The sequence below is a fragment of the Eriocheir sinensis genome, chromosome 27, assembly GCF_024679095.1.
Source record: "Eriocheir sinensis breed Jianghai 21 chromosome 27, ASM2467909v1, whole genome shotgun sequence".
Taxonomy (NCBI): domain Eukaryota; kingdom Metazoa; phylum Arthropoda; class Malacostraca; order Decapoda; family Varunidae; genus Eriocheir; species Eriocheir sinensis.
In genome coordinates, this window is record NC_066535.1 from 1,130,470 (window position 1) to 1,150,469 (window position 20,000).

Consider the following 20,000-nt stretch of genomic DNA (forward strand, 5'->3'; position numbering starts at 1 on the left):
CACAGTCATTAGCGAACAGAGTTGGGGATAATGACCTCCAAGCTATGGCGCCTCTAACTGGCTTACGTCACTACTAATCAGAGCAAAAGGCTTCAGCCTCAACAATTAAGAATTTGCCGACGCCGTTGCTCTGAGATATGACTGGCCGATTGCCTGATCTCTGTGCATGTGGATCACTGAATGATGTCACTCACACCATGAGATGCAAGAAGGGAGGCTTCGTCTGTATTCGACACGTTGGGGTGAAATATCTTACAGCCAGTATGGTCGGGGAGGTATGCCAAGACGTCACTACCGATCCGGCACTGCTCCCCCTAGACGGCGAACACCTTAGATACAGGACGGCCAATATTTCACATGAGGCACGGGGTGATATAAATGCCCGCGGATTCTGGGTGCGCGGACAGCGGGCATTCATGGACATCCGCATATTCGAACCGATGGCTGCCTGTCACCATGAGCTGCCCCTGGAAACCGCCCACCACAGGAACGAGAAGAAGACAAGGGCATACGGTGAGAAAATCTAGAATGTGGATCAGGGCAGCTTCACTCCCCCCGTCTTCACAACATCCGGCGGGATGGGTCCCAGAGCCCGATTCTTCTACGCACGACTCGCGGAACTGATCTCAGAAAATAAGCATCAGCCAAGGAGCCACGTTGTCGCCTGGATGAGGTGTCGCCTCTCGTTCCCCCTGCTCAGGTCGGTCATCCTATGTCTCAGGGGCACCAGACACTGACCCAAAAGCCACCAACATATCCAATTTGGACTATGACGCCACAGTGGTGGAGAGTGACATTAGGGTGGGTCGGGAGCGACATGAGAAGTGAAGGAGTAGTAGTAGGAGAGGATAAGGTGTTATGTATAAATTCAGTGCTAAGTAGTATTAGTGATATGGTTGGATGCCACAGTCATTAGCGAAGAGAGCTGGGGCTAATGACCTCCAATTTATGGAGCCTTTCATGATTATGTGTCGGGAAAATAAACATGAGTGGAGGTATCTTTAGAGTAGTAGTAGTAGTAGTAGTAGTAGTAGTAGTAGTAGTAGTAGTAGTAGTACGAGTAGGAGCAGTAATAACAATAGTAGTGGCGGTAGTAGTATATTAACAATAAAAGTACCGGTAAGAACAGTATTATTATTAGGAGAAGTAGTAGCAGTAGTGGTAGTTGTAATAGCACTATTGTCTGTAGTAATAGTAGCGGCAGTAGTGGTAGTTCTGGTGCTGGCAGTAACAGCTGGAGTGTTGTTAATATTGGTATTAGATATAGCTGGGCCATTTACGGAAGAAAGAAAAAAATCACAGCTCAGAGTGTTGCAGGTGCATGAAATACACACACACACACACACACACACACATCAAAACACACACGCACATGCACACACACACACACACACACACACACACACACACACACACACACCTGCACCTTGTATCTTTGGTGAAAGTAGACGAGTGGAGACGCGGCGAAGAAGACTAAAAGGTCACACGGGTCCCAGCAAGGATGGTTGTGTTTGTGTCTTGTGCAGCCGGTGGCCACCTGAAGCCCTCACAGGGTGCAGGAGGCGAGGAAACGAAGCTGAAGGGGAAAGCTTAAAAGAGAGTTTCAATATGAGGAAGAGAGATCTAAGGAGAAGAATAATGGAAATCAGGGAGGAGGAATGAAGGTGTGGAGTGAAAGGTGTTGAGTAAAACGTAAAAGAAAATGAAAATTAGAAAAAGAACTGAAGTCAAGGGATCATTAGACAGCAATCAGGAGGGTATAGTAAAGAAGTGAGATGATGACGGGAAGTTAAAGAGTATAAGCAAAACTTGTATATATGAAGGATGCAAGAAATGGTGTGTGAATAGATTAGATATGCTGTATAATGTAAGAGAGTGAAGGACACATCGGGAAAGTAGGAATGAAAATGATAGTGAAGCATTTCCAAAATGAAGAATGAAAGGGAGAATAAAAGTGCTAAGATATAAAAATATATATATAAGAGAGAGAGAGAGAGAGAGAGAGAGAGAGAGAGAGAGAGAGAGAGAGAGAGAGAGAGAGAGAGAGAGAGAGGGAGAGAGAGAGAGAGAGAGAGAGAGAGAGAGAGAGAGAGAGAGAGAGAGAGAGAGAGAGAGAGAGAGAGAGAGAGAGAGAGAGAGAGAGAGAGAGAGAGAGAGAGAGAGAGAGAGAGAGAGAGAGAGAGAGAGAGAGAGAGAGAGAGAGAGAGAGAGAGAGAGAGAGAGAGAGAGAGAGAGAGAGAGAGAGAGAGAGAGAGAGAGAAGGAAAAAGTGGAAATTTTTTGAGTCGGGCATAATAGTGATGATACACACACAAAAAAAGAGGGAGCAGGAGTTAAGTAGAGGCAGACGGATCACTCTCCTCCTTTTCCCTTCCCTTCTTCCTCCTCCATCCTCCTCTTCCCTTTCCTCTCCTCCTACCCCTCCTCCCCTCCCTTCCCTAATCTGCCTCCGTTAATTAAGAGAGAAGACAAAACGCTGCTGAAAGACAGATAATCTTAGCTGCATATTTCACTTTAATGACCCAATTATTCCTTCAAGTCCTGGACCCTAAATTACAGAAAAGCATCCTTCGCGTGAGAAGAAGGAAAATCTTTTGGCGAAGCAGCCCACAACAACACATAATGAACTTATTTGACTCTAATTTATGGCCGTAACTTTGTCAGCTTCATATTGTTGGTTTAAGTAAAGAAAATAGGATGTCCCCTGATGTGTCACACGTGGAGTTAGGTGGATGAGGAGAGGGGGAGTGGAAGCAAGAGGTGGTTGGCAGAAGTGCGAAGGGATCTGAAGGAAGGGCTAATATGGAAGGGAGAGGAATAGAATGCAAAAAGAGAAGGTATAGAGGGAGAGGAGAGGTACTGTAGGTGAGAGGGAAAGAGCGGATGGAGCTAAAGGAAAAGGAAAGAGGAGAGGGTGGAAGAGTTAAAGCATGGAAACATTGGAAGATCAATAAAACAAGAAAAGCTTGATAGAGGAGGAGAGATGAAGAATGGAGCTGAGGGTAGAGAAAGAAATGAACAGGAGAGAAGAGTGGAAAGAGAGCAGAGGATATGATATAAAGAAAGTTGAATGAATAAAGGAAGTGAGGAAAGTAAAGGATTGATGAAAAAGAAAATGATGATAAGAGAAAATGGATTAGAGAACATAGATTAGGAGTGGAGAGATAAAAGAGTGGAGGGGAAATAAGAGTAATATGATAAGAGATAGAATAGAAGGCAAGGAAGGAATGGGAGGGAGGAGGGCATGGGGAAGGGAGGATGGGAGTCTTGCCTACTTTGTCCCAATTATACACCAAACAGGTTATGAAAATAGTGGCAGATTCCTGATTCGGTCGGAGATTGATGGTCACATCCAGAGGGAGGGAGGGGGAAGGGAGAGAGGGAAGGAGGGAAGGTGGGAGGGAGCGTAGAGTGGGAAAGTGTAAATTGACTATTTTCTTAACCCATACCCTACTCTTCTCCTTTTTATAACCATCCCTTCTCTCTCTCTCTCTCTCTCTCTCTCTCTCTCTCTCTCTCTCTCTCTCTCATTTTCTACATGTTAACATTCAGCGGTATGCAATTCGTCTCCTTTTTTTCCCAAGGAGCCTAACCACATCTTCCTTGTCCTCCAGTTTCCTTTCCTTATTTCTTTCATCTCTCCTTGTCTCTATCCTGAAACTAATCCATTCACGTTAGTATTCAGCGATAGGTGATCCGTTACTCCCCCTTTCTTTAAGAGAGTCAAACCACACCTCCCCTTCCTTTCCCTTCCTTCCTCAGGCCGCCACTCCATCAGCGGGGCTTGCGTGGGTCTGAGGGTTCGAGGAAGGGTATAAATCAGCCCTTTCTTAGGAAGCTGATTGTATCTCGGCCTCGATCACTGCTCCCCCATCGATCCCAGGGGTAGACGCGGCTAGAAGGTGATAGGTTGTGCCTCTACACGGCGCGTTTCCACCCTAACGCGAGTCAGATTGATATGAGAGACGGTGTTTGATTGAAAAATTATGTATGGTGTGGGTTGGTTGTCTGACTAGTGGGTATCATCAGGTGTTATCTTTTGTGTGTGTGTGTGTGTGTGTGTGTGTGTGTGTGTTTAATTCACCACGGCCTGATCACGAGTTGGACTCGCTTTCGCCAGCAGGTACCCTCCGACACGAGCAACTGCATGCTCATTATCGTCGATCTCTGGGTACTGCCAGGACCTCACACACCACACACCCCATCCCCCTTGCTCAAGGGGGGACAGTAACCACTCCTCGTCAACGGAAAGAATCCGGCCTGAGCTGGGCTCGAACTGCCGCCTGTTTGGCCGTGAAGACTTGCAGTGTGGCGCTCTAGCCGACTGAGCTACCGGAGCGGTGTTGAGCTACCGGAGTGTGTGTGTGTGTGTGTGTGTGTGTGTGCTTGCACGTTCGCGCTTACGTGATTAGGACGAGCAATCACAATCAGCGTCACTCCTAGTTATCATTATTAAGACAGCGCCAGCAAAGAGTATCAGCCTTCATTGGGTTGATTACCAGCCGCAAGACTTCCATCGCCGCAACTTTACCTCAAATTTCACGTTTTAGTGCCGTCTCAAATTTAAGAAGAATAAAATATGGACGGAGGAAGAATAGTTAATCTACGAATTATAATTCGGCAAAATTGTTAATTTACTGGTGAAGCAATATATTTTTGAAATTAAGTATTTGGTTCATTAAATTTAGGAAGTCGTGTCAGTGGATGATAGTTGAAGAGCAAGAATGATGAAAAGACGACTGCGCTTACTACGTAAATATATAACAAAACATTAGCAATTTATAATGCAATTTTATATAACATAGAAGGCATATTCATAAAACAAGGATTTTTAGAATTCTTGTTTCATAAGTATAGTCTATACTTATATGTAAGAAATAACAAGACAGAAAAATAGAAAAATATCAAAATTTTTCACTCACTCGAAAATCTCTACAACCGCAGTAATTCATAAAGGAAATCAGAAACACCCAAGAGACAATATATTAAGGAGAAAGCCACAATTTATTCATTTATTCGCGCCGAGACGGATATTCTTCGCGCCACACACATGATGATGAGAAAGAGAAGAGAAGAAACCCGTTCGTATCCCGCGACGGAACCAGATGCCAGGTGACTGGGAACTGTGATTAAAACACGGAAAGCAGAGTCCAAAGAGGTGTTAAGCGACGTACAAACACAAGAAGCCCCATCAGCTCCATAATTTCAGAAGTCAACTCGTATAGGGTCAGCACAGACGAAAACTGGAACCTAACAAAGTCGAGGAACCACAGCCAACAACGGGACAAACTGGCCAGGCAACTGCAGAACTGAGTCAAATTTATCCATCCTTCCAGCAAGTTAGCCAACCTGCCAGCCAGTCAGGAGGTCGGAAGGCGGAGTCGAATGAGAGTGACAGATGAGGTTGAGTGGCAGGTGTCGAGTGTTTGACGTAGAGGTGATGTGGTGGAGATGAAGAGTTGAAGTGGTGGTGCCGGAGCGCTAGTACGGGGAGGGGTGGTGGTGGTAGTCGTGATAAGAACTTAAAAACATAAGAACGTAGGAGTCTGCAAGAGGCTGGTAGGCCTGTACAAGGCAGCTCCTTTGAACCTAAGCTCCCGTGAATCTAACCCCACCTATTATCACTGTCCATGATTTTATTTAAACTATTTTTGAATGTGGCAATTGTATTGGCACTCACCACATGACTGCTCAGTCTGTTCCACTCATCTACCACTCTGTTAGTAAACCAATTTTTGCTGATGCCCCTGTTGAATCTGAATTTATCCAGTTTAATCCCATTACTACGTGTCCTACCCGGTTCTCTTACCAACAAAACCTTATGAATATCCCCCTTATTAAAGCCCTTCATCCATTTATAAACCTCGATCATGTCTTCACGCACCTTCGCCTTTCTAGAAAATGCAAGTTTAACTGTTTGAGTCTTTCCTCGTATGGCAAGTTTCTTAACCCCTGAATCATCTTAGTCATCCTCCTCTGTTGGTAGAGTACTATGGATGGAGGTGATGGTAGTGGTGAGTGCCAGAGTAGAGACTTTGGTAGTGGTACTAAAGAGTGACTGTGGTGGTGGGAGTGGAGGAGGTGATGAGAAAGAATAGGAATGAGAGGTGAGGACGTTCTGGAATAAGTAACAGCAGCTTCCAGGATGTGGCTACCCATGCCTCTCATCGTTATTCGTTTGGTTGCACAAGGAGTGGCCTCGCTCCTTGACCGAGGACTGAAAACTAATAACGGAAATATAAACAAATATTAATAATACTGTACACGCAACTCTATCCCCCAAACGAATCAGATGGCTTCATAATTTAATAATTAGTGCGCTAAGGTTTTGTTGTTCCACTTAATCTTAACATCGTATGATGATGATTTTCTACTTTTATGAATCCTCAAGTTGTTATTATTCTATTGACGCCACCATTTCATTGTTTTTTTCTTAACCTTTAATATAAATAATCATAATAAAAAGATGCTGTACAGTCCTTGGATTGTTTGGCATTTCGACAGGTCGACAACGGATGTTTTCTTTTCGAAAAACAATAGTTGTTTTCCGAGCAAGTTTAAAAAAAAAAAAAAACATCAGGTACGGATATCTAATATGTTTAGGTCACTTTATTACGTATACGAAGTGATAACAAAGCAGTGTAGTCTATTTTTTACTCTCCCAGTAACATGTGCAAGTACAGCGACAAAAAGGCCATTACAATCCCTCGCCGTGTTCCTCGCCCGTCCGACACATCAACTTTTGACGACGCTTGTCTCTCCCGCATTATTTTCAAGTCCATTCTCTTTCAGGACGAATGTTACACGGTAGATTGGCTCGTTGCATCCATTCATTAAAGAAACACATGTAGAGAGCCACAAACAAGCTGAACACGCAGAATCTACAACGACGGAATGGGGTTAGACAGAAAATGTTTTGGAAATGAATAGAACAAGAAAAAAGTATGAAGGTTACATAAGTTAGGGATAGTGAATTAAATAATGAAGCAGAGATTATGGCCAAGTTGAAACAAAGATAATTGAAATTAAAGAAAAACAAATATATAAATAGATCATTTAAATGAAGTGATAATAAAAAAGACCAGTAATACCACTGTAACTTTTCTCGGGGAAGGGGGAAAGAAGAGAAAGTAAAATGAATTCCAAGGAGAGGGCGTAGATCCTTCATCATCCATATCAGTTGGAGCCTTGATCTCTCCCAGTTTCCTGTGAACACAAATACTTCTGAGAGGAAGCTGTAAATTATTATATTTTGACAAATTAATTAGAGGCACACAGCTAATATACTAATTTCACACGAGGAGGAGGAGACATCGGAGGAAAAGAATTGTGATTGAGATAGATATGGAGGGAGAGTTGTAAAGGAGAAGGGGGAAGAAGATATGAAGAAATGTGGAGGTAAGGGTGGAGAAAAAGAAGTTGGACCTGCTACCAGCCCCTCCACTTCTTCACTGTCTTGATAGCCAGGTCACCTCAAGTAAAAGAAGACGAAAAACTCTGATAGCATATAAAGAGACACGTCAAAAAGAACACAACACTATGACACTACATAAAAGAAACACGATGAGGTGAGTGATACGCATTGTCCAATAAAAAGGGCGATGAAAAAGCTCGTTGATTATACATACAAGACACGCTTAAGTGAGTACGTAATACGCTCAGTTCGCAGAATCCTCAACATCATCGCCATGAAACAAGAGAGTTGACAGCTTACAAGCGTCCCCCAGGGCGTGGAGGCAGGGTGTTCTCTCGACCTGCGTTGGGGGAGAATCTCAACTTTTTGTATTTCATTATTAGTTACCCCGGCGGCAAAGCTCGGTGCATGATTGTCTCTGGACGCCTCTATACGCTTACGTCCCTCAGCGCTACGTCCACGACAGAGACTTTCCGTTCTCTCCAAGTTATTTCCAATGGACGCTAGACGGATGGAAAGGACTGGGAATAAGGCTTTGTCAAGATTCATTACCAGAATAAATTAATTTTAATATATTTGGATAGAAAGAACATAGTATTTACTTTGAGATAATGTTATACGTAGAGAAGTTATGTAACTAATGGTACTGATATTATGCAGTGTCCATGCCTTTATGGCTATTCTACTTTGATAAATAAATCATGTTGCTTTACATGGAGAGAGAGAGAGAGAGAGAGAGAGAGAGAGAGAGAGAGAGAGAGAGAGAGAGAGAGAGAGAGAGAGAGAGAGAGAGAGAGAGAGAGAGAGAGAGAGAGAGAGAGAGATAGAGAGAGAGAGAGAGAGAGAGAGAGAGAGAGAGAGAGAGAGAGAGAGAGAGAGAGAGAGAGAGAGAGAGAGAGAGAGAGAGAGAGAGAGAGAGAGAGAGAGAGAGAGAGAGAGAGAGAGAGAGAGAGAGAGAGAGAGAGAGAGAGAGAGAGAGAGAGAGAGAGAGAGAGAGAGAGAGAGAGAGAGAGAGAGAGAGAGAGAGAGAGAGAGAGAGAGAGAGAGAGCAGGGGGGAGGTTAGGGGTACTTGCCGAGTAGGGGATGAAATTGAGGGAGGTGAATAGGGAAGTGTATAAAACTGTCTGGTTAGATTTAAAATTTCCCAATATTTGTCAACACAACCTGCACATTCAGCTGAAGACATTTAGTGCCGCACACACTCCATCCATACTTCACCACGGTTGTAAAGGTGGCCGAGACGACTTCATGGTCGCTCAAGACAGTCTTCTCCCCCTTACGGTAAACCTGAAAAAAGTTAACAAGATCTTGAGAATTTAATATCAATTTTTGCGGGTACTGCTCCGCCGCGCCACCGCACTGAGGTTGGTGGGTGCCCAACAAGACCGATTTCTACTAGTATTTCCGAATCTTGGAAGTACAAGATCTCGGGAATTTATTATCAATTTTTTTGGGGGGGATAATTCTGTTCCGCACGTCCACACAGGAGTCGGTATGGATGATGGGTCCACAGTGATCTCCATTAGCGTTTCCGAACAATAAAAGTTTTTGCGCTAATGGTTGTGTACCATAATGAGAAGGCGCGGTACGGCGGCCGGCCACCTGGCGTACTGCAGGTTTTTGCCAATCCCCCAAAACTTGATAGCTATAGTTTTATTATTAAGTAAGCGAAACCTCCTTCAAATCTACTCGTAAAGTGAAAAAGTAACCATAGTCATTTTAGTGACTCGTGTAATAATCCCAAAAGAGGAAAAATTCACTTAGTGCTTTCCTACTGAATTGACTACCTGGCCACCGCCGTGCCCTCCGTCCCATCAGGTGACGTTAATGCTTCAGTTCCTTATTGAAAAAATGAAATGGTGACAGTAAACGAAGATAAAGTGTGAAGGGGCAACTGGAGGGACAGAAAAAATACAGGTCACAAAGGGAGAGAGGAGATAGGGGAAGGGGAGGAGGAAACATGGAAACATGGACTAGCAGGCAGCAGAAAGCCTGTTGGCTCATTACAAAGCTGCCTGCATTCAGTGATTTAATCAATACGTTAGCCATTGGAGTGGCCTCCAGGGAAGGATTAAAGCACTTGTGTACTTACTCTTGGATATGTTCAGTTCACTCCCGACGCAGCAAAGTGCCGATCAATGCGTTTCTTGAAGGAGTTGATTGTCTCTGCGCTAACTACTTCTGCAGGAAGGCTGTTCCAGTAGCGAGCAACTCTATTCGAGAAATAACTCCTGCCGATGTCGGTATTACATCGCTTTGCTTGAAGTGTTTTTCCGTTGTTTCTTGTCCTCAGGTTTGTTTGTGGCGTGAAGAGTTTGGAGTGATCAACATTGCTGAGCTTGTTCAGGTACTTAAAGACATGTATCATGTCTCCCCGCAGTTGCCTCTCTTCCAACGTGAAGAGATTGAGTCGCTCGAGTTGCTCTTCGTAGGGCTTCGTCCTCAGTGATGGTATCATTTTCGTGGCGCGGCGCTGTACTCTCTCAAGTAATTCAATGTCTTTCCTGTAATTTGGAGACCAGAACTGCACGGCTTATTCCAGGTGGGGCCTTACCAGCGAATTATACAAGGATAGCATAACTCCGGGAGTCTTGTATTCGAAGTTCCTCGCTAAGAATCCGAGCATTGTACTGGCTTTCTTACAGGCGGACTTACAGTGTATTGTTTGTTTCAAGTCACTGCTGATGGTGACCCCGAGGTCTCCTTCCTCTTGCACTACATGTAGTAGTTCGCCACCCATGTGGTATGTGTGGTTGCTGTTTCTGAATCCGATATGCATTACTTTACATTTTGTAGTGTTGAAGGACATCTGCCATTTTTCTGACCACTGAGTGATCTGGTCCAGGTCTCTCTGGGTAATTTCGCAGTCTGCTGCCGTGAGGGCTTTCCTACCCACCTTAGTGTCGTCGGCAAATTTTGAAAGTGGATTTTAATCATATTTCTAGGTCGTTGTTATATATAATGAAGAGTATGGGGAAGGAGGAGGAGGGGAAGGAGGAAGAGGAGGAAACATGGAAACATGGAAACATGGAAACGCAGGCAACAGAAAGCCTATTGGCTCATTACGAGGTTGCCCGCTTTGGTGATTTAATCTGCTCGACAGCCTGGGGCCTGGGGAGCAGATGAAAGCACCTCGACATTGAGGAGTAGATGAAAGCACCTCGATATTGAGGAGCAGATGAAAGCAACTCAATATTCAGTTTACTCCCGACGCAGCGAAGTGACGGTCGATTCTATATTTGAAGGAGTTGATAGTATTCGCATTTACTACTTCTGAAGGAGGTACGAGGAGGAGGAAACATGGAAACATGGACGAGCAGGCAGCAGAAAGCCTGTTGGATCATTACAAGGCTGCCTGCTTTCAGTGACTTAATCAATCCTTCAGCCACAGGAGTGGCTTGCGGGAAGGATTAAAGCACTTGTGTACCTACCCTTGGATACGTTCAGTTCACTCCCGATGCAGCAAAGTGTCGATCAATGCGTTTCTTGAAGGAGTTGATTGTCTCTGCGCCAACTAGGAGGACGAGAAGAGGAGGAGGAGGAGGAAAATGAAGAATGGAAAAGGAAGGGAGAGTGGGAGAGGAGGGAGAGGGGCTATGCTAAGATCCTGACGCCGAGGCCTTTGAAAGACAATGAAACTTTTTTGACAATAAGTAAAAGAAGCAACAGCCGTGTCGACCTCAGCTCACGATAGTCACCCTACCACCATCAGCAATGCCACCTTCACCATCATCACCACCTCTATCACCACCATCTCCACTACCATCACAATCCCCTCTTCACCTTACACCTCTGGAATGAAAATTTACAACTAAAATTCTCAACATGCATTATCAATAATGATGGGGTTCGAGGCTAGCCGTTCGTCAAGCCGACACGTCCTTCGTTTCATGCCGGCTAGGGCAGCCACGCTTCGCCTCCCCGTGCCTCCTGAAACTTCAGGGACACGTAAGGACCAGCCATCAAGAGACCAGCGACCTCATCTATCTCCAGATTTTTGCTTACGATGTATAAGCATGCCAACCGCCAGCTATGCACCCTGCAACGTTAACTCTTCGTTCATGGAACTTTTAAAAGGTGCATTAGCACGTAGACAGAATATTAATTGTCCCTTAGAGGCTGCGAGGGGCTTTCGATTTCACCAATGGAAGGGCGCGCCAAGAGTGCCCGAGACAAAGTCTGCTCGAGCGGCGAGGGTTCTTTACAAAGTTGTTGGAATTCTTCATAATGATCTCCCGTCTCCATCTCATGTCGGTGACTGTCAGGATTTCAGTACATTAATTGAAATTTCAAGGAACCAGTTTTTAGGAAGCCATCACACAGCGTTCAAGGAATTCTTTTCGTGGCTCCGTGTTCCACCGGCGGACGCGTGTGTTGGCAAAGTTGTCTCCGCTGATTATCACTTAATTCAACCATGAAAGCCCTCGGCCCAAAGAAAATTCAATGATTTCAAGAAATAACATTTTTTTGTGTGTGCGTGGCTCAGCCTGGAATGTTGACGTTAGATATGAGTCTTAATCACGACTGTCCAGCCCATCCCAGTCACGACCACCGGCAAAGGGAAAGAGGTGCTCAGAGTGGAGGGCAGTGGAAGGAGGAAAGGGGTAGACAGGTGGAAGAGAGTGGACAGCAGAGTGATCAGATGCAAAGGAATGGGTAGGGGAATGGAATAAAAAAAAAAAAATAGAAGGGGTTAAACATTGACGGGGGTTTGAGCAGCGGCAGAAGAATGAGCAGGAGCAGAAGATGCGACGGAAAGAGGAGTCTGTTTGGAGAGGGGGATGAAAGGTGACGGAAGAAGGCAGACAAAACCCATGAATCAGTGCATGTAAAGGAAAGGAGAAGAACAGGAGAGATCAGAAAGGGAAGCAGAAAACGAAGGGTGCAGTAGGTAACGGACAGGTTAACAGTAGAGGGCAGCAGGAAACTTATAAGAGGAAAATGGATGAAGTAAAAGGGAGGGCAATAGGGAGGAGTGAACGTATGCAAAGTTAACAGTACAAAAAAAAGACTAAAAAGAGTAAAAGAGTTTGGTATAAAGAAAAGTTAAAGTGAATATTATATTTCCATGTGTTCTCATTACTGTGTTTGTCTGTTTTCGTGCGTTACTCTTTTTATTAATTCATCACCTCCTCCTCCTCCTCCTCCTCCTCCTCTTTCTCTATGTCTTGCTCTTTCTCCTCCTCCTCCTCCTCCTCCCACTCATTTATGCAAGCAAGTCAGTTTATTTCTCCCTCCCTCCCTCTTTCTCTCCCTCCCTCTCTCCCTCCCTCCCTCCCTACTTCCTCCCCTCCCTCCCTCCTTCCTTCCTTCCTTCCTTCCCTCCTTTCTTCCTTCCCTCCCTCCCTCCCTCCTCAAACTTTACTTAGCACCAGTTAGATCTCATCTCGATTATGCGGTTCAGTTTTGATCACCCTACTATAGAATAGATATCAAGATGTAAGAATCTGTACAGAGAAGGATGACAAAAATGATTCAGGGGATGAGAAACTTGCCTTATGTGAATAGACTGAAGCATGTAAATCTACACTCTCTAGAAAGGCGAAGGTTGTGCGGAGACCTGATCGAAGTTTATAAATGGATGAAGGGCCTTAATAAAAGGGATGTCAATAGGGTTTTGGTTGTTAAAGAGCCAGGTAGGTTACGTAGCAATTGACTTAAGTTAGATAAAGTTAGATTCAACAAAGATATAGGCAAGAATTGGTTTACCAATGGAGTGGTGGATGAATGGAATAGACTTGGGAGCCATGTTGTGGGTGCCAATACCATAGATACATTCAAGAAGTTGGATAAATTCATGGATAGTGAGGTAAGGTGGGGTTAGGATTACAGGAGCTGCTTTGTGAAGGCCAACTGGCATCTTGCAGACTCCTTACGGTCTTATATTTTTATATCAAAGGTGTTTATGATTATTGTCATTTCATTCTTATTTTCATCAAAATAGTGGTCATTATTATCGTTATTATCTACCGATGTAACTTTGATTTATTTTTACTACTTCCATTATAATTTCAAATGTGATTTATCATTACAAATATTATTAGCCTATTATCATAATTACTAGTATCATTATTCACTTTTTCTTCTTAATATTATTAGTTTTGAAATAGTAATTATCATTATCATAATAATTATTGATATAGGTACAATACTTATCCCTTCATAAATAATTGTCCCTCCCTGAGTGGACAGGCTGAACTGCGCTACAAAAGCATATCACGAAGCTTATCGTACTTCACTGCCAGAGTGAAGGCTGCGGTCCGGCCGGCGCGGCGCGGAGCTGTGATAGAGGCCACAGCAGTGCTGGTGGCGTCTTGATATGTGTTCAGTATCGACGAACTGCGGAACTGTGTAATTAGTTTGCTCTTTTGCTGTGTCCACTATAAAAGTAAAAGTCACTGATACTGTGTGTAGTTATGTGTATTTGTATAGCTCTACCTTGACGCTGTGCCTAGTATTGCTAGTCCATAATGTTGTGACCTAGAATGTGTCTTGTTACCGTGCCTTTTCCTTCTGTACCTCTTTGTTAATGGCTTCCATTATATATAATGTTGTGCTTCATATTTTTATAAAGGGTACATAAAATATAGATGCGCATGGCTGCCGTGATCATCTTAGATCCGTTGCCCCTTTGAACCTGTGGTAGGTAACAACCTATTATCCCTGGACACGGGCAAATATGAAATCCGGCATTGCCACAGCTTACCTTCCCCAGGTTTCTCCATGGGTACGCATTTATCGACCAGCCCGAAAAAGGGAGGATGAATAGCTGGGTGGGCTGCTCGCCGACTATCCAGGCCGGGATTCTATCCCGGGACCGCGAAGTGGTAGCCTGGCATGCTGACCACTAGACCACGGAGGCCTTTCCATACCTTGCTGTATATTCTGCCTTATGTGTGTTTGTCATTTTACTTACAGCCTAGCCCTGCTGCGGTGCCTTGTATTTGTTTGAGCCTTTCTGCTTTATCTGGCTCGCATGTTTTATTGGGTTAAAACTTGGCAGCTGTGCCGAGTCGTTGTGCCTAATAGTTATGGGCCTTGCTGTTGTATATTAGCATCATGTCTTTTCGTTGTTGGTTTACTAGCTGTGTCGTGCTGTCGTTTTTTTTAACATCCCTGCCTATTGTGCCGGTAGGCTTTCTTCATGGGCCAGATGGTCGGCCCAAGCCTGTCGTGGCGCAGGCAATTTTTTTTTATAGTGGCGCCAGTTATGTCGTGCCTAATACTACTGCGCATTACTGCTGTACTATGCTTAGGTGTATAATATTTATATTCCTAACTGCAGTATCTCCCTCATGTAATTCCAATTTGACTTGAGGCAATGCCTTGACGACACGCCCTACTGTTGAGCTTTGGAATAGTCCTCGTTGGTTATGGGTCTTGCTATTTTGTCTTTCGGTTGTCTTGCTGAGTCCGAGCCGCTCAAGACGATGGAAAGAAAGGCCAACATTGTGTACCCTCGTATTTTACTGAATTTACTCTCAGGCCTCTAAAACAAGACCAGCAATGATGCAGCAGTGAAAACAATGTGCGTAACAATAATTGATCAAACGCCACTAATGTGACAACATCAGCGAAAATAACTTGACCAAAGCTTATTTTAAAAAAAAAGACTACACGGATCGACGAATCCGTAAAAACATTAATCGCCAGATAAGGGAATGCACAAAACATTGAGCGCAGCTGTGATAATTATTGGCACCTTTAGTTATGTATGAATTCGCCATTTTTTCTTTTTACCCTCTTAAATCAAATAACTGGGAGTCCGCATTCTACTGTTATTTATTACTTTCTACTGTTACTCATTACTATAATAATGAAAATGAAGTTTTATGGCACTTGGATATATTACGGTCTCGCATTTTTTTCGGAAATTTTCTCTTTGGAGCTGAGTACAGCATACTTTCATGTTGTGCATAACCTTTGTTTTGTTGAGGGCATTACTTACTTTGGTCTACCGTTGCAACAAAAAGATCTTTCTATTTTACTTCCACCATTGCCCGCGAGGGTCGTCGGGATGCAGGTCGCCGCGCGGCAGCCTTCATGGAAGGATGTAATTGGCCGCAGCACCGCCTCCGCCGCGGAGCAGGAGGTGGCTGTGAGAGACTGGCAGGGGAAGACAAGGCGCAAACCAATTAAAGTCGCTAATGAACATCAACAATGACTTTGCTTAACAAATTACGAGTTAAAGTTAATGGGGGTGGTAATGACCTTCTTGATGACTGACGTTGGGGTTGACGGTGGTAGCGGTAAAGACACAGTTAGTGATAATGGTTGTAGTGTGGTAATGATGGTGGGGATTTTGTGGTGATACTGTTTGGTATGACGCTGGTAAAGATTATGCTGATGGAGATACTAATGCTGTTGCTGCTGTTGATGGTGGTGATGGTGGTAGTGATGGCGATTTGGTGGAGGTTGAGACACTGTTAGTGACTGTGGTGATGGTGATGGTAGTTTGGTGGTGGTGGTGGTGATGGTGGTGGTGAGTCTGTGGTGGCCGATATACTGTTAGCAATGGTGGTGGTGGAAGTAGTGCAGGAAGGGCCCATGATGACGTCTCCATCAAGCCTTGGTCACGCGGCCGCCACATCATCGCCGCTGTCTTCACACCTGTAATTACCGATGACACGGGCTCGAACCTCGACAGCAACACCTAGGTTTCAGTAAAGAGGAAAGCGAGGAAAAAAGAGACCCAGGAAGACTTACTGATTCTCACAAGAAGCTTCATTGACAGAAATTAGCGGTAGACCCTCAGGGCGACGAGCCGCTGACGCTCTCGTGGACACTGTAACCAATTGCTTGCCGCCTCCGACGGTAACACGCACCTTCACACCCACTTAAAAAAAAAAAAAGCCTTGCAGCGGTCATAAGTGAGGTGAAGGAGAACACACCGCAATGAGAACGGCGGGAACATTCCTCGCGCTTACTTAAGAAATTTGGCAGCATAGCGGAGTTTCTAGTGCTGGTGAAAAGAGATACAGCAGTAACTATAGGGTGGTAGAATTTCCTTCACCTAATTGATGAAAAGTACAGCCTCGGATTATTCTCTCTTTGTGGGATGCACGGGAACGAGAGGCACAAAGTGGGCTATCTGAGGAAGATGACAAAGGCACGAACGGTGTGCAGTTGGCTAGGCATAGGCGAGGCAAAGAATTTTTCGTACAGCCCGAATAAGTCTAATGTAATAGAAGTATTCAGGTTGGAGATATAAATCTTAAGAAAATCACCAGAGTGAAAAAGATGGCGCTCCTCCTCCCACTAAACGTATGAAAAAAAAAATCGGAGCTGTTCCCCCTTATTAAAACTGGCTTCTCGGGCGTGATGAAGGATACTGGGCGTCCATTTAACAAGACAATATGAACAATCCAACAAGTATACGCAAGTATCCCACACAGTACGGACATAACCTTCGGATTTCTGGTTAAGGGAGAAGTGGTGAATCTAACAAGGAGATAACGTGAAAAAAATACTACTATAGCAGAAGCCAGACCATCCGCCGAAGGATCCCTTATGCCTCCCATCCCTCCCCATCCCTTCACGTCGGTGCTGCAGGGTTAAGTTGATGGTATCAGGGTGCCACACTGCTGTGGCCGAGGCGCCTGAATTCGCAGCGTGGCTCTCCTGAGGATTAAGTAGAAAACACCAACAACTTCTGCCTATAAAGATGTTGGCTTCGATCCGCTAAAGAAAAATGAGGCAGAAAAGAATTTGTTTAAGCTTTATTCTAAAGGTAATATTGTTGGAAGAATGGGAGGGAGAGAGCAGTATGCAGGGTGTACAAAAGAAGATGGGAGAGTCGAGAGGCCAGAGTGAGGGAGGAGGGTGGATCGTGGAGGCTGGATGGGTGGGATGGACGGAGTGGTAGGGGGGTGGCAAAAGGCAGCGTCCTCATTAGCCGCCAAAGTGTGTCCCAGCCTATCAGCCGGGTAGTGGACTGTCGTAATTGGCTCGTCCTTTCCTCGGCATCCAGTTTTCTTCTTCGTTAGTGACAAGCCGAAGGCAGCAGTATGTCAAGTAACTAATTAATACATCGGGCATATTGGATTATTATTTTTTCTCCTCAATCACAATCAATATCTATTATCAATATCTGTTACCTACCTCACACAGCCAGCGGCAAAGCCTCAGGGGCGTGGCACACTCTGACATTCCCTCTCAGTAGTAGTGAACCAGTGACTGTTACAGCCTGTGAACCAAGTGAGAAGCAAAAAGGTGTCTCCCAACATCGAAAGAGAGCCCATGATCAGAGAGATGAACAGGGTACCAGTGGACATGCGGAGCAGCGGCCGATGGGGCTTATTAGGAAACTCGTTATAGGAAACTCACTTAAGAAATTTGGATAAATGCATCTGCACTTTCGATCGATTCACAAGATGACTAGAGCGAATATTAATGGATGTTATAGATGACTGCTCCTGTTACATGGTATAGACTCTAAATTAATCTCCTGCCCGGCGTGTCTCCTTATGTAGCAAAAGGTCACCGGGGTCCATGACTTCTGTTCCTCATGAAAGACGTACAAAGCTGGATGTCCTTGCCAATGTCTTGCCCGACGGGAAGGTCTTGATGGCCCAACCTCACTCCTCCCCTCACGCCTCATCCCTCCAGGCAGTTAGGGTTCCGCTTAAGTTCCCCGTGGATGATTTTAATTTTGTCCTTTTTGCAAGTAGCACCAAAAATGTTTAAATTAGCCTGTACAGAGCTCTGCCGGTGAAAGGAGTACACAAGAAAGCTTACAAAAAAACTCCACAATATTACACATAATGACACTTGATGGTATTATTAGGCTTTTGTAGGAGAGGCAATTACGAGATGGCTGTTGGAAAAAAATGCTTTAATATTTCATGACCGTGCCACTTTCCTGCACTACATATATAGGCTAACCATACCTGCTCCTGAAGGTCAGCATCACGTGAGCATCGTCTGCGGCTGCTGCTGTGCGAGTCAAGAGTCCGACAGCAGAACGAAATGGATCGAAATTATAGGACATACAACGATCCACTTTCGTCATAATTACAGCGTATTCACGAAATATTGTGATTTTTATTTTCCGGGATGTCTAATTTTTTTTTTCAATTTATTAAAGCATTTCCTCAACGCTTGGTGAGCTCAGATAGTAACAACGATGACACACTTGCATGAGATGAAATTGATCAAAATAGGGAGTAGGAAGGCTGGTGATATGTGCAATTTACAAGTATGATGATAATATTACAACTACTATCGCTTGGTAGGGAAAAAATGGAAATACGTTTATGACATATTTAACTTAGTTTATGTAAAGTAAGTGTCAGAAAAATGATCTAGTATTTCCTTCAACACATATAACCCTATAAAGTTAGTTTTGAATAATAATATAAAGCTGAATTTAATGAAAATGTAGTTTTATGGACAAGCTTCACTTACATAAATCTATAAATATAGTATAAGGTTACACACCTCGGATAAGCCCTTTTGTGAGATTATTGACTATTAATTAGCGCCCTGAGCCAGGGTACACGAGCGTATATATAATTTGAAAAATGCAAGTCAAAAGTGAACTTTTTAAATAATTTATGCGACTGCATGAGATGCACAAAAAACAAAACAGACTGCTCAGGGCCTTTGGTGACTGAAATTATAATTTATCTAGTGAAGCAATCAACAAAGGAACTTCCTATAAGCCGGGATCAAGTTGAGTACACGTCTTGTCCGCTGTAAATGTTGGGAGGGAGACGCCGGGTCGCCTGACTCAGCGAAGACGATAGCATTTGTAGAGATAAATGTTACAGTGACAGCTACAAACTCAGAAGGAATCATCCTTCGATCACCGAAGACAAGGAACTACATGGGGATGCCAAATTATCTAAGAGCAAGGATATAACTTGCAGTGGAGGAGGAAAAGAAACTGAACAGACAAAGTATTAAGAAAAAATCAAAAAGTAATTACACGATAAGAGAGCTTGCCATAATAAGCCATCACTGAAAACAAGGCAACGTTAGGGACGAGAATAATGCGGAAGCAAAATTTATCTCGAAAACAACAATTAACGAAAAGTGCCGCGAACGAGAGGAAACGACGGGACGTGGAGATGCCGAGAGAGAGGAGCATTTGTTGAGAGTTAACTAGTTGGTGTTCTGTGGTGAGGATGAGGAGGTAGGAGTCTGGTGTTCCGTGGTGAGGGTGAGAGGGTAGGAGTCTGGTGTTCCGTTATGAGGTAGAGGAGGTAGGAGTCTGGTGTTCCGTGTTAAGGGTGAGGGAGGAGGAGTCTGGTGCTCCGTGTTGAGGGTGAGGAGGTAGGAGTCTGGTGTTCCGTGTTGAGGGTGAGGGAGGAGGAGTCTGGTGTTCCGTGGCGAGGGTGAGGGAGGAGGAGTCTGGTGTTCCGTGGTGAGGGTGAGGAGGTAGGAGTCTGGTGTTCCGTGGTGAGGGTGAGGGAGGAGGAGTCTGGTGTTCCGTGGTGAGGGTGAGGGAGGAGGAGTCTGGTGTTCCGTGGTGAGGGTGAGAGGTAGGAGTCTGGTGTTCCGTGGTGAGGGTGAGGGAGGAGGAGTCTGGTGTTCCGTGGCGAGGGTGAGGGAGGAGGAGTCTGGTGTTCCGTGTTGAGGGTGA